The sequence below is a fragment of the Kogia breviceps genome, chromosome 1, assembly GCF_026419965.1.
Source record: "Kogia breviceps isolate mKogBre1 chromosome 1, mKogBre1 haplotype 1, whole genome shotgun sequence".
NCBI classification, from domain to species: domain Eukaryota; kingdom Metazoa; phylum Chordata; class Mammalia; order Artiodactyla; family Physeteridae; genus Kogia; species Kogia breviceps.
In genome coordinates this window covers 149,663,380-149,679,455 of record NC_081310.1, presented here as the reverse complement: position 1 = coordinate 149,679,455, position 16,076 = coordinate 149,663,380, and the positions used below count along the sequence as shown (strand labels likewise).

Sequence of the window (16,076 nt, the reverse complement as noted above, 5' to 3'; positions counted from 1 at the left end):
TTTTTGTTTTAGCTTCTCTACTAAGTTCTTTTATGATTTGCCTTTAAGGACCTGGTGAATATCCATAGCCCTCACCCCAGTGTTAGGTGCTGAGTGTTATCATCTCTATGTAAAGATGAATTCCACATGCGTCTTTTGAAGAACAGAGAGCCTTTTAAGATATTATTTAATTACAAGTGAGAAATGCATTATTTGATTCATTAAAGAAGACCATCACACACAGAGGCTAAACTCAAGCTGATGAAGGCTTTTCAAATTAAGATGCTGGGAGCTTCATTATTGGAATAAGTGTTGCTTACTGGAGGGCCTGCACATGTCATGAAATGCAAATGGGTCAGGAAGGAGAAATTAGGAAGTATGCTTCTCACTTATGAGACTTTCTCATATTTCTGAACAAGAAAACGTGATATCAGCCAGATCTTAGCCGAAAAAATGAAGCTTATGAGTTTTGTCTCCATGAAAGTCAAGCTGCCCCTTCTCCTCCATTGGCAGAAGTAGTGTACAATGAGAAAGGTAATAAGTGCTTCCCATGGATCTGGTATGTATGAAAATGAGGATGTTCTTCTTGATGCACAGAACCTTGCATAAATTAAATATATACCCGAATTTGTTGAATAAATGAATATTACCAACCCAGGTGTAAGCCAAATTCCAAGCCTGAGCAACTGAAAAATCAAAGTATATATTACATGGATCACTAATTGTATCCTTCTTGTTATGTATAGAGGCTTTTTTTTTTTTTTTTTTTTGTGGTACGCGGGCCTCTCACTGTTGTGGCCTCTCCCGTTGCAGAGCACAGGCTCCGGACGCGCAGGCCCAGCGGCCATGGCCCTCGGGCCCAGCCGCTCTGGGGCACGTGGGATCTTCCCGGACCAGGGCACGAACCCGTGTCCCCTGCATCGGCAGGCGGATTCTCAACCACTGCGCCACCAGGGAAGCCCGGTATAGGGGCTTTTAATTTAAAGCCTCTATATGCAGTTACTATTCTAGGCACTGGGAACACAACATTGAATAAAACAGCAAAACTCTCTTTTCCTTTGGAGTTTACATTCTGATGGAGGATGATACAAAACAAACAAGATAAACATGTAATATATATCTTATATGTAGGTAGTGATAGATGCTAAAGAGATAAATAAAGTAATTAAGGGGACCAGGGAAATTGGGAGGTGGTCAGGAAGAATTGCAACTTTTCATATGTGGCCAGGGAAGGTCTCAGTTAGATGATGACTGATAACCATTAATATCATAGTCCTGTTGATCAATATTTCTGGTTCTTCTTCTGGGCACATGATAGAGTATATTTCCTTGCTACTTTGGAATTAGAGATGCCCAGTCACTTGCTTTGGCTGATAAAATATGAGTAGAAGTAATTTGTGCTATTTTGGCATATAAGCTTTAAGAGCTAGTATATGATTCTTCATGCTTTTCCTTTCCCTGTGTCACAGCAGTGGTCCAAAAGTGTTATTCTAGGGCTTCCCTGGTGGCGCAGTGGTTGAGAATCCGCCTGCCGATGCAGGGGACACGGGTTCGTGCCCCGGTCCGGGAAGATCCCACATGCTGCAGAGCGGCTGGGCCCGTGAGCCATGGCCGCTGAGCCTGTGCGTCCGGAGCCTGTGCTCCGCAATGGGAGAGGCCACAACAGTGAGAGGCCCGCGTACCACAAAAAAAAAAAAAAAAAAAAAAGTGTTATTCCATCATCTTGGGACCTGGAGTGAGAATGACATGGGGCAGAGCCCAGCCACCCCAAAATGGACGTGCATTATGACTTGTTTTAAGCTGCTGAGTTTCAGGGGTGCTTGTTACTGAAGCATAACCTAGCCCAACTTATCTGATACAATGACAATTGATTAAAGACCTGAAGGAAGTTGGGGAGTAAGAAGTGTGAATATTTAGGGAGGAGCACTCCCAGCATAGGTAATAGTGCAAATGCCTCCAAGTGGGAATACGCTTAGCATTTTATTTGTTTTTTTTGTTGTTGTTGTTTTGTTTTTTTGCGGTACGCGGGCCTCTCACTGTTGTGGCCTCTCCCGTTGCGGAGCACAGGCTCCAGACGCGCAGGCCCAGCGGCCACGACTCACGGGCCCAGCCGCTCCGCGGCATGTGGGATCCTCCCGGACCGGGGCACGAACCCGTGTCCCCTGTATCGGCAGGCGGACTCTCAACCACGGCGCCACCAGGGAAACCCCGCTTGGCATTTTAGAGTCAAATGAGTGAGGAAATACAGTAGTAGAAGATGCAATCTGAGAAATGATGGACCTCCAGATCATGTTGGGTCTTGTGTACCATTGTAAAGACTTTAATTTTTTCTGTAAGTGAAATGTCAGTCATTAGAAAAGGAATACCATGATCTGACTTAAAATTTTTAAAAACATTCTACTTGGTTGTTGGGGATAAATTGAAGTGAGAGTAAGATAGGAGCAGGGAGAACAGTAAGGAGGCTTTTGCTTTAAATCTAGGTGAGAGAGGAGAGTTGCTTGACTCAGTGTAGTAGCTGTGGAGGTGGTGAGAAGTGGTTGGATTCTGGACATGTTTTTTATATAAAGCTGATATAATTTGCTGGTGGATCAGATACAGGTTGGAAGAAAAAGAATGGAGTCAAGGATGACTCCAAGATTTTTGCCATAAGTAAATGGAAGGCTAGAGTTGCTATTTCCTGAAATGGAGAAGACTGTGGTAAGTTTGTTGGGGAAAGCACAGGACCTCAATTTTGGACAATGTTAAGTTTGGGATGCTCTTTAGACTCCCAAGTAGAGACGTTGAGTAGACAGGTCCATGATGGAAACATAAATCTGGGGTCCAGTTGTGTATAGATAGTATTTAAAATCATGAGGCTTGATGATAGCACCAAGGGGAAAAGAGTGGAGAGAAAGGCACAGAGGTCTAAGGATTGAGCTTCTTAACTGAATGCTAAGAGATCAGGGAGATGAGGAGAAACGGCAAAGCAGGATGAGAAGGAGCTGCTAATGTGTAAGAAAAACAACAACAAGAAAGTGTGTTGAAGAAAGACGTTCGGCATGTTAAATTCTACAGATAGGTCACATGAGATGAGCATGGGATTGAGCATGGGATTTAGAAAATAGTGGTCATTTGTAACTTTGATAAAAACAGTTTGCCTGGAGTGATGTGCCAACAGCCTGATTGGACTATGCTCAAGAGACAATGGAAGAAAAGAAATGGAGACAACTCCTTCAAGGAATTTTGAAAAGGAAGTAAAAAAAAAAAAAAAAATGGAGCTTTACTGGACAAGAAATGGAGTCAAGAGAAGATTGGGAAACAGATGGGAGAACTAACAGCAATTGTGTAGGCAAATGGAAAAAATCTACTAGAGAGGAAAAGATTGATAATGCTAGAGAGAGAGGGGAGATTGCAGGAGCAGTGTTTCCACATAGACAAGAGGAGATGAGATCTAGTGCACAAACAGAGGGGATGGCTTTTGCTAGGAGTTCATCTGGGAGAAATATGCACAGATGCAGGGAGGTGGTTGCATATGGAGATGCTAGCATGTGGAAGTTATCATCTGAGTGCCTGTGTTTTCTTAGGGACATTGGAAGCAAGCTCATGAGCTCAGAGTAAGGGTGGCAATTTAAGGAGAGATGATAAGGTATAAAATGGTGGTTGAGGAGAGTGGGAGAGTGAATGGATTCAGAAAATAGACTGTGACTGCCAGGCAGCATTAAAGTGAGTAAACAAGAATTCAAGGGAGACCAATGAACATGTTAGTGTGGTTTTCTTGGGCCACTTTCAGCTGTGTGGGTAGATAAAGAGATGGGTTTACACAGGGTGGTGGTTTGCCATAGCAGTCTGATGAGAAAACAAAGGGGCAAGACAGCTGAGGATTTATGCAAGGGTGCAGTGGTGTCATAATTAACGATGGAATTTAAGTTGGCCATTGAGGAAATGAGCAGGGTTAGCTATTAGAAAATACATTAGGATCAATGAATTGTGAAAACTGTAGTAGTGGCTGCGGCTGACTGAATGCCTACAATGTACCATCACTGGGGTAGGTGCTTAACATTAATTAATGCTAATTTACAACAACCCTGTAAGGTGGGTTTTATAATTCCAAATGTATAGATTGCTAATAGACTGACCTCACATATTGTGACCACAAGTGAAGCAATAAGAGATAGTTGAAACTCAGTCAGTTATCATTTCAATATCCAATACACAATGCATATATTCAATATCAATAACAATGGTTATGTGACTCTAGGAACCTGGAAGAAATGGGAAGGTACTTACAGATGTTAAGGTTTTGTCAAAGAAATGCAAAACCCAACCAAGAGACTGACTTCGGCAAGAGTTACAGGCTTCCTAGAGCATACACATGGAAATGTGTATAAATTGACTGCAGGGACAAGAGTAACACAAATAGCCACTCCTTGAAATTGATCTGCAACTATGAATAAAGTTCCGTGCATCCAAGCAGAGTCAACAGGAATCCAGTCAGCATCCTGGCTGAACTCTGGAGTCTTTGGTGACAAACAAGCAAACTCAGAAAGGCAACCCACATATGACACAGGGAGATACACTGGTTTTCTAAGTGAGGTGTGAGAGGAGTCAGTCCAGGTAGCTGAATCTCCAGGTCTCTCGGTTGAAAGAAAACTCAGTGACTTTTGATGATATTTGTCTAAACAAATAGAGAATTGTTAAATATTAATCTTTAAGGCTGAGGAATCTATGCAAGTTTTACATATTTCTAATGTTTACATGACTTTGGCCAAACAGAGTGACAGACTTGTGAATCCAACTTACATTATGTAATTGAATACCTGATTAAACTTGTGATTTTCATTTGAAGTCTCACTGTTTATCTATCGTATTAGAATATCTGAGAGTTACAGTTACCCACATTTTTAAGTTTAATTTATTAGACTAAAGTTTTTTTTTAATTAAGGAAATTTTATTTGTTGTCAGACAATTGAAATCCTTAAGAAAGGGATGAAATACATTAAAGCTATAAATGCACTTTAAAATATTTGAAGACGTTTAATTAACCAAGTTTGTAAATGAAAGTCAAATGCTAGTCATAGGCTTCCTCAAAAGTGATTGTTAAAATTTACCAGCCTTATCTCTCTCCCTCTTGGGAGAGCACCAGAATCACAGCTAACTGCTGAACAATCATTGACAGGTATACACTGGAACTGACCAAAAAAAGATACCCCACATCCAAAGACCCATACATATGCTGTCTACAAAAGACCCACTTCAGACCTAGGGACACATACAAACTGAAAGTGAGGGGATGGAAAAAGATACTACATGCAAATGGAAATCAAAAGAAAGCCAGAGTAGCAATACCCATATCAGATAAAATAGACGTTAAAATAAAGAATGTTACAGGAGACAAGGAAGGACACTACATAATGATGAAGTGACCAATCCAAAAAGATATAACAATTATAAATATATTTGCACCCAACATAGGAGCACCTCAATACATAAGGCAAATACTAACAGCTGTTAAAGAGGAATTGACAGTAACCCAATAATAGTGGGGGACTTTAACACCTCACTTACACCAATGGACAGATCATCCAGAAAGAAAAGTAATGAGGAAACACAAGCTTTAAATGACACAATAGACCAGACAGATTTAATGGATATTTATAGGACATTCCATCTGACAACAGCAGATTAACTTTCTTCTCAAGTGCACAAGGAACATTCACCAGGATAGATCACATCTTGGGTCACAAATCAAGCCTTGGTATCAAGCATCTTTTCTGACCACAAGGTTATGAGATTAGAAATAAACTACAGGGAAAAAAATGTAAAAAACACAAACACATGAGGCTAAACGCTATGTTATGAAATAACCAAGAGATCACTGAAGAAATCAAAGAGGAAATCAAAAAATACCTGGAGACAAATGACAATAAAAACATGACAACCCAAAACCTATGGAATGCAGCAAAAGCAGTTCTAAGAGGGAAGTTTATAGCAATACAATCTTACCTCAAGAGACAAGAAAAATCTCAAATAAACAATCCAACCTTACACCTAAAGGAACTACAGAAAGAAGAACAAACAAAATCCGAAGTTAGTAGAAGGAAAGAAATCATAAAGATCAGAGCAGAAATAAATGAAGTAGAAATAAAGAAGACAATAACAAAGATCAAGTGAGATGATAAACAAAATTGATAAACCTTTAGCCAGACTCATCAAGAAAAAGAGGGAGAGGACTCATATCAATAAAATTAGAAATGAAAAAGGAGATGTTACAATGGACACCATAGAAATACAAAGCATCATAAGAGACCACTACAAGCAACTCTATTCCAATAAAATGGACAACCTGGAAAAAATGGACAACTTCTTAGAAAGGTATAACCTTCCAAGACTGAACCAGGAAGAAATAGAAAACATGAACAGAACAATCACAAGTAATGAAATTGAAACTGTGGTTAAAAACCTTTCAACAAACAAATGTCCAGGTCCAGATGGCTTCATAGGTGAATTCTATCAAACATTTAGAAAAGAGCTAACACCCATCCTTCTCAAACTATTCCAAAAAATTGCATAGGAAGGAACACTCCCAAACTCATTTTACAAGGCCACCATCACCCTGATTCCAAAACCAGACAAAGATATCACACACACACAAAAAAATTACAGGGCTTCCCTGGTGGCACAGTGGTTGAGAGTCCACCTGCTGATCTGGGGGACGCGGGTTCGTGCCCAGGTCTGGGAAGATCCCACATGCCACAGAGCGGCTAGGCCCGTGAACCATGGCAGCTGACCCTGCGCGTCCGGAGCCTGTGCACCACAATGGGAGAGGCCACAACAGTGAGAGGCCTGCGTACCGCAAATAAATAAATAAATAAATTACAGACAAATATCACTGATGGATATAGATGCAACAACCCTCAACCAAATACTAGCAAAAAGAATCCAACAACACATTAAAAAGATCATACACCATGATCAAGTGGGAATTATCCCAGAGATGCAAGGACTCTTCAATATATGTACATCAATTGGTGTGATATACCATATTAACAAACTGAAGAATAAAAACCAAATGATCATCTCAATAGATGTAGAAAATCTTCTGACAAAATTTAATACCGATTTATGAGAAAAACTCTCCAGAAAGTAGGCATAGAGGGAACCTACCTCAACATAATAAAGGCCATATATGACAAACCCACAGCAAACATCATTCTCAATAGTGAAAAACTCAAAGCATTTCCTCTTAGATCAGGAACAAGACAAGGATGTCCAATCTCACCACTATTATTCAACATAGTTTTGGAAGTCCTAGCCACAGCAGTCAGAGAAGAAAAAGAAATAAAAGGAAAACAAATTGGAAAAGTAGAAGTGAAACTGTCACTGCTTGCAGATGACATGATACTATACATAGATAATCCTAAAGATGCCACCAGAAAACTACCGGAGCTAATCAATGAATTTGGTAAAGTTGCAGGATACAAATTAATGCACAGAAATCTCTTGCACTCCTATATATTAACAATGAAAGATCAGAAAGAGAAATTAAGGAAACTACCCCATTCACCATTGCAACAAAAAGAATAAAATACCTAGGAATAAATCTACCTATGGAGAGAAAAGACCTGTACTCAGAAAACTATAAGGCACTGATGAAAGAAATCAAAGATGATACAAACAGATGGAGAGGTATGCCATGTTCTTAGATTGGAAGAATCAATACTGTGAAAATGACTATACTACCCAAAGCAATCTACAGATTCAATGCAATCCCTATCAAATTACAAATGGCATTTTTGACAGAACTAGAACAAAAAAATCTTAAAATTTGTATGGAGACACAGAAGACCCCAAATAGCCAAAGCAGTCTTGAGGGAAAAAAACGGAGCTGGAGGAATCAGACTCCCTGACTTAAGACTATACTACAAAGCTACAGTAATCAAGACAATATGGTACTGGCACAAAAACAGAAATATAGATCAATGGAAGAGGATAGAAAGCCCAGAGATAAAAGCACGCACATATGGTCAACTAATCTATGACAAAGGAGGCATGCATATACAATGGAGAAAAGACAGCATCTTCAATAAGTGGTGCTGGGGAAACTGGACAGCTGCATGTAAAAGAATGAAATTAAAACACTCCCTAACACCATACACAAAAATAAACTCAAAATGGATTAAAGACCTAAATGTAAGACCGGATACTATAAAACTCTTAGAGGAAAACATAGGAAGAACACTCCTTGGCATAAATCACAGCAAGGTCTTTATTGACCCACCTCTTAGACAAATGGAAATAAGAACAAAAATAAACAAATGGGACCTAATGAAACTTAAAAGCTTTTGCACATCAAAGGAAGCTATAAACAAGATGAAAACACAACCCCCAGAATAGGAGAAAATGCTTGCATATGAATCAACAGACAAAAGATTAATCTCCAAAATATATAAATAGCTCATGCAGCTCAATATTAAAAAAAAACAAACAACCCAATCAAAAAATGGGCAGAAAACCTAAATAGATATTCCTCCAAAGAAGACATATAGATGGCCAAGAGGCACATGAAAAGCTGCTTGACATCACTAATTATTAGAGAAATGCAGATCAAAACTACAATGAGGTATCACCTCAGACGGGTCAGAATGGGCAGCATCAGAAAATCTTCAAACAACAAATGCTGGAGAGGGTGTGGAGAAAAGGGAACCATCTTGCAGTGTTGGTGGGAATGTGAATTGATACAGTCACTCTGGAGAACAGTATGGGAGCATGTGGAAGCATTAACATGGGAGCATGTTAATTCTAAAAATAGAATTAACATATGACCCAGCAATCCCACTACTAGGCATATACCCAAAGAAAACCATAATTCAAAAAGACACATGCACCCCAATGTTCATTGCAGCACTATTTACAATAGCCAGGTCATGGAAGCAGCCTAAATGCCTATCGACAGACGAATGGATAAAGAAGATACAATGGAATATTACTCAGCCATAAAAAGGAATTAAATCGGGTCATTTGTGGAGACATGGATGGACCTAGAGTCTGTCATACAGAGTGAAATAAGTCAGAAAGAGAAAAACAAATATTGTATATTAATGCATATATGTGGACTCTAGAAAAATGGTACAGATGTACCAGTTTGCAAGGCAGAAATAGAGATACAGATGTAGAGAATGAACGTATGGGCACAAAGGCGGGAAAGTGGGGGGAGGGTGGTGGTGGGATGAATTGGGAGATTGGGATTGACATGTATACATCAATATGTATAAAATAGATAACTAAAAAAACCTGCTGTATAAAAAATAAATAAAATTCTAAATAAATAAATAAATAAGATAAAATTCAAATAAAAAGTTTACTAGCCTTATAAACGGATTAATAAGATTTGAAGCCGAACTGAAAAGCTTAAAGAAGAATTTGAGTTTTCAGTTTGTAACTTTAATTTTAAAAATTAATTTAAAAAACCAAACTAAGCCTCTGATTAATCTTTCTATGCACTAAAACTTCCCTTGAGGATGCCAAAAGAACTCCTAGCAACAGAGATGAGGAAACTGTGGCAGGCAGTTACTAAGTGGCAGAGCTGGGATCTGGAGTCTGCGAGCTGCAAAAACTTTTATGCTTTTATCATCACTCTTCATCGCCTTCTACTGACAAATAATTAGACAATGGTAACATACAATTAACATAAAGACTTGAAGGGTTCATTCTTTCTCCCATGTCCTGCAATGCCTCAGGGTTATAATTATATGATTATCCCACAGTACAGAGTGAGGTGGAGTAGGTGTTTAGGGATTGGACTGAATTAGTATGACTTTAATTATAACATACCCTGGAAATGGCTTTTCTTACTAAATCCCTAATGTTGGCATGTGTATATATACTTTGCCAGTTTCTCATAAAAGTAGAGTATAAACAGAGAGAAGAAATCCAATAACCTATGGCTGATTATTTAAACTGTAAGTATGCTTGCTTTATAGGTAAACTGGAGTTTCCTGTCCTCAATCTTTTTCCTTCGATTGGTTCTGTGTGTACCAAGGAAGAGGGATTGCATGGAGGGATGCTCCCCTTCAAGTATTCTAATGAAAAACAAAACCCTAATCTCCAAACAGATAAGATATCATAATTCTCATTAGCAGCCAAGGTTATTGAAGGTCGTTCAGAACACTCAACCTATTATCAGGGACTGTACTCTAAAGAGCCTCCTAAAATTTCTTGTGGAACTGTTTTAGATTTCTCTATTAGACAGCTTCTTCAGTACCAACGGTCTCCCATTGTCTCTGCATTTTCTTTTAACAAGAAGGAAGGCCAGTAATGGTTGCTAAGGGACAGAGTTGGTGGCCTTCCCAATAACTATCTAAGTCCTTCCTCCCTGCTAACAGAGGCCCAGCACTGCTCAGGTATCAGACAGGAAGTCCAGGGTCTCTTTGTCAGTGATAGGTATAGAGGTGCACATGGGACCTAGTTTTAGACAATGAGACATAGGAGTAAGACTGCAGTAGTGAGTAGGAGGCTTCTGGAAAAGATTTCTTCCCTGATATAAGAGGGAGTGCTGTGAGCAAGTGCTCCTCTGACCCTTCTCTCCCTGCTGATGAGATGCTGTCTTTTAAACAAGTGATGCTTGGAATTTCAGCAGCCATCTGGAAACTAATGGTAAAAGGTAAAATTCCCACTTAAAGCAACATTTGCCTAGGAGAGATGTGTTTTTATCACAACTTTTTCTAAACAGCAGAACATGATAAAGGACAGTGAACTTTGAAGGACCCCAGGAATCAGATCCCTACTGGACAAAACTGAAGACCCTTTGCTGACCAATGAACATCGCCACTGATATTGACAAATCCTGGACAGCTAATGGATTTACTCTGCTCTGTCCAGAGTACTAATTTCTATCCTTAGTTAACCTAACCACCATGAACCGCTCCTTCTCATTTAGCTTTTAAAAACCCCTGACTTCTCTCCTTCAAGAAACGTCTCAGTGAATTTCTTCAAGGATCTGTGACCCCTTGACTGTTGATTTAATAAACTGGCATTTAAAAACAAACAAACAAACAAAAAAACCTACGGTCTGGTTTTATTCGCTACATGAGCACAGGGAAGTACATGATTCTCCAGCTCTGTCACCTCGTGATGTTGCTGAATCGACCTTAAAACCTCCCACCGAGGGTGGGAGAGAGGGTGACGCAAGAGGGAAGAGATATGGGAACATATGTATATGTATAACTGATTCACTTTGTTGTAAAGGAAAAACTAACACACTATTGTAAAACAGTTATACTCCAATAAAGATGTTTAAAAAAATAAAATAAAGTAAAATAAATAAAGTTCAGAAATGTAAAAAAAAAAAAAAACCTCCCACCACTACTAGACCTCTTGCTAAGTGAAATTTAAGTATCCTATATCATGCCAGATATCCACAAATTACAGCCCATGAGCCAACAAATAAAGCTTTATTGGAACACAGCCATGCTCCAGTGTTCATGTATTGTCTTTGGCTACTTTCGTGCTGTACCTCCAGAGGTGAGTGGTTACAACAGAGACAGCATGGCCTGCAAAGCCTAAACCATTTACTAGCTGGCCCTTAACAGAAAAAGTTTGCTAACCTCAGTTTTAAGTACTATTAGGTGAATTTTCTGTCACATCATATTGAAAGCACGGTGGAAATGATACAGCTATATTTTGGCTATTTCTTCCATTTCCTGGGTCCTCCCAGTAAGATTATTCCTGCATGCACTGCCTAGTGGGCCATGGACAGGATCCAATACTTACTTAATTTACAATCTGTACAACTGACCTTATCACTGTCCAGTGACCCCAGCTCTTTTTCAAGTCTGTGGCTGAGCCACACTCTGTCCCAATATGAATAGCACACATGTAGTCTGGAACATTCTTAGAACAGTTTCCTTCCCCTTGGCTACCTTCTATTCATCTTTTCTGGCTTAGCTCAAAGGTCATTCCCTCAAGAAAAGATTCCCTGACCCACCAAATAGGTCATGTCTTATTTTATGGTCTCATGGGATGCTAAATTTCTCTATCAGAACACTTATCAAAAATTGTAATAAGGCATATGTTGTGCAATTAGTTTTTATTCTCTCCCTTCCTTTTTAGAATAAAAGCTCTGTAAGTGCAGGGGCTATCTGTCTTGTTTTCCTTTATCCTCAGTGCCTAGAATTTTACCTTATATGTAAAACACACAAAATAGACATTAACAGAGGAACAAGGAATAAGTGCATGGAACAAATAGTACCAACCGTATTTTGAACCATGTGAAGTCCTATGTCCTTTACTAGACCATGTCTATCTTTCAGAAATATAGAAATGACTCCAATGTGTTAGGCTGATGTGTTTTTTATGAGTCTGAGAGTGTCCTGATAAGTGTGCCAAGATCTGGCACCATGGCCACCCAACCTGGCTAGCAAGCTCCTCATTTTTCTAATATGACATGCCTAATCCATCCACCAGGTGCTCTTGCACTTGTGTATGTCAACCTCTGCTTACCTACAGAGGGAGGTGTGCCCCTCACCAGCTATGTGCCCTTAACTGGCTACTTGACCTTCCTTTTCTTCTCTGTAAAATGAGGACATGGCACCTAGATTAGAGATTTCCCTTCCCACTGTGAAGAGGATGTGTAAACTTCTGCCTAAACTTAGACACCATTACAGAAATTAAGAGGAAGAGGGGAAACACCTTGAGAAGGAAAATGTGGTCCCGATAGTCTTAATAGCAGAATCCACAGAATATTTACCTGGGACAGTTTTAAACTCAGAGACTACATTACCTTTCTTGTATCTTTTCTTTTCTTTTTTAAGAAACTGTTTTCTGCTAATCTTATTTCCATTGTGTTTAAAGCCTGGGGAAGAACAGCTTAAGACCACTCAGGGGTTGTTCCTACCCTTTCAGTGGCCTGAGCCGTGGGAGCTGCAGGCCAGTCCTCAGTGGCGGGCTGGGGGCTCCCGGCTCGTGCAGGAACTTCTGGGCAGGCACAGCGGCACCTGCGCCTTCAGACCCGTCTGCGACCGCGGGTAGAATACAGTGAACTTGGGAGCTGCAGCAGTCCATTCACCCTGATGCTCCTCCTCGGCCATGGCCTTCTCAGCATGGCCTGCTCTTCCTTTTCAATCTCTCCAGCACCTCTGTAGAAGCAGAGATCAGGAGTGACCTCCCACGGGTGTGCACACGGGATGGTACCACGCATGTGCAGAACTTCCTGGGCCAGGATCCACCACCTCAGACCCACTGAGTGACCTCCCTTGTTGCTGCAAGGATGGCAGTGTCCACAGGGCACAGAGGAGAGTCCGTGTTACAGGGAGCAGTGGTAGGTGGGTTAACATACAACACCTCTGTGAGAGGCTGGTCATCAGCCCTGGGATCAGTAACCCCCAGAAGACGTGGCCCCTGGAAGGCTGCCCCGATCTGGTTAGTGAAGGTTGCAGGAGTGAAGCAGACAGCAATAGGAGTGGCTCCAGTGACAGCAGTGAACTTCAGCACTGCCCTCTGGCCAGCTTTCCTGGAGGATATGACACTGATCAGTCAGTTTTTAAATGGTAACAATGGCACAAGCCATCTGCAGAAGCTTCTCCCAGGTCCCCTTCAGATCTGTAATGTAGATGCCATCACTTTTCCTTTAGGAGATGTATTGTTCCATTTGGAAGTCAAGGTTGGTACCACCTAAATGGGTTCCTGCTGCTTGGAATTTGAGGACATCCTCCTCCTTCATCTGTGGGACATCAAGGGTTCTAAATGTTGTGAACATTTCCCTTTAAGTTACAATGAGAACCCAAGACAATGCTGTATGGACTCCTCTCTGGGTAAGTAAGGAAAGGCTGCATTACCTTTCATTGGCAAGTCTGAAGTTTTCTTCATCCATCAACAAACATGGGATCTTGAGAGCAAAATGGATCCAGAAGGAAAATGTCACTTTCAATTATAACATCAAGTTTCATTGAGCCTAAACCAAAGTTTCAGTCTCACTCCCAATTTAAAATTTCTGTTTTTCCCAACATCCCCTGATTTGCAACCCTCAACATAGACCTGAGTCATGGGCAGGAATCTTCAGCGGAGAGTGAGAAGTGTATGTCTGGGTGTATTCTCCTCACTTCTACTGGATCTCCAGATTTGGGGTAAAAGAGAGGAGAAGAGGAAGAAGAGAAAGAAACATCCTTTCCTAGTGCTGATGTTAATGTTTTATGTCTCCCTCGGCTACTCCTGCCTGTCTCTAGAGGCTTCCATACCCTGGTCTTTGGCCAGTTGCCTGTGGATTACTTGCAGACACCCTGAGGACCTACACACTGTGCAGCCCCTGACATTCATGTGAGTGACACACAATCCAGCTGATATCTTTCCCTCCTCCACTCTCAGCTTTTGCAATCACCCCACTGCCATTTTCTGCTGGGATGACCTTCAAGGAGCTTTAAATCCAGTTACCTTCAAAATATCCTCTGGGCCTTTGGAAAACTCAGGCATCCCTTCCATGCTGAAGAGTGGCATCACTGCTCCTCTGTGGCTTTTTCTCCTTACCCTGCTGTTGCCACCTGCTCCTCTGGCTCCCACCTTCAGGGTGCTCAGACAAGCCATACTGGGCTCACATATGCCCCCACCTCTAGGGAAGGGATCATGTGTCAAAATCCCAAGAACTTTCTCACTCTCCTCTGCTTGGGAGGCAGCACCTCCATGGGCCTGAGACTGTCTATAACTCAGCCAGCATCCAGAGAGGAGTGAGAAGCCAGGTTCTCCTTCCTGCAGGCACCCCCAATTTCTTGGAATGGTTCTCTTAGAGCTAGTCTCATCTGACCTAAGAAGTGAGTAACTCATGGGGAACGGAGGAGTGATGACACAACAGTTCATATGCAACCAACAACTCATTAGTAAAAAGTTCCTACTTAAGCAAACTGAATTTGAGTTTCTTACCTTTTCTTATATAGGTGGTGGGGTATTGCAAGGCTATCTGGTCTACCTTTTAATAACGTCTGCATATGTACCTAGCATCTCCATTTTAGAATGTGAGGGTTCTTTCAGCTTTGCAGCTGTAGCCCAAAGTCCATGACAAGAGGAGCCCCATTTAACATCCTGTTAAATAAATTTAAATATATATAATATAATATTTTACCAAATTTGGATCATATATTTTATAACTGCCTTTTTCTTACTTAAAGATGTATTGCAAAATTTCCCTTGTTACGAAATGTGCTCTGAAATGTTATTTTTAATACCTGTGAGAGGGAGACAATTTCTCACAGCATCAGTAGTATTCAGACTGGATCTAAAAGGGTGAGTCAGTTTTCTAGGGAGAGAAAAGGGAAACCTCTATTAAAAGATATAGAATCAAGAAAGAACATCAAATGTTTTGGGAACTGGGGGGAGGAGGAAGGGACTTGATCTACACAATCCTGTGAAATTGGAGGGTAAATACGTATTACTGCTATGATTACTATTACTATTATAATTCATTTTATTTTCAAAAGAGGAAACTGAGGCTTAGAGTAAGAGATCTGTCAGTGATAAAGCCAGAATTCAAAGTTAAGACTTCTGGAACCTAAGAGGAAACTGAATATAAGAAGGAAAGTTAGAAATCAAGGAGCCCAAAGTCATGACAAGGAGAAGGGGTACACTAAAAGTGAGAGGGTGAGAAGGGAAGGAAAACCTTCTCTCCGTTTCCAATTCAATCCCCTTTGTTCTCAGAGAGGCCTGGGAAGTTGACCACCAACTTCTCTCATCTGATGAGTAAAGTGTAATAAATGTATGCTTTTCCTTTTTGTACAAATGTGAAGTCATTTCCAAAATTAGCCCTGTCCAACTGTTAAAATCCCCAAGTTCCCAAACTTTCTCAACAGGAAACAAGCAGTGGACATCCAGATGTTTCTCCTCCCAGTGTTTGTGTAGTGTTTGCATTATCTTTTTCTTGTCAAATCATGACTTTATGAAATGCTTTATTATGGTGATTGGTCATATGCACAGAAGTCCTAGGAAGGGGAACTGAGGGCAGCCTGGGTATGGGGTGGCACATAGCTCCTCAGCCAGTGATCCATCTCGGAAAACCATTTCTGAGAGCCACACTTCCAGCAAATGCTCAGAGTTAAGGAATTCACCAAGCATGGGACTCAGCTGAGACTGCTCCTTTT

The 16,076-nt window shown here is 40.7% G+C and overlaps 1 pseudogene; it reads right to left on the bottom strand.

The window, feature by feature from the left end:
* Window positions 1-12,823: 12,823 nt before the first annotated feature.
* LOC131764376 (small ribosomal subunit protein uS2-like) lies at window positions 12,824-13,711 on the bottom strand (annotated as a pseudogene).
* Between the last annotated feature and the right edge of the window lie 2,365 nt (window positions 13,712-16,076).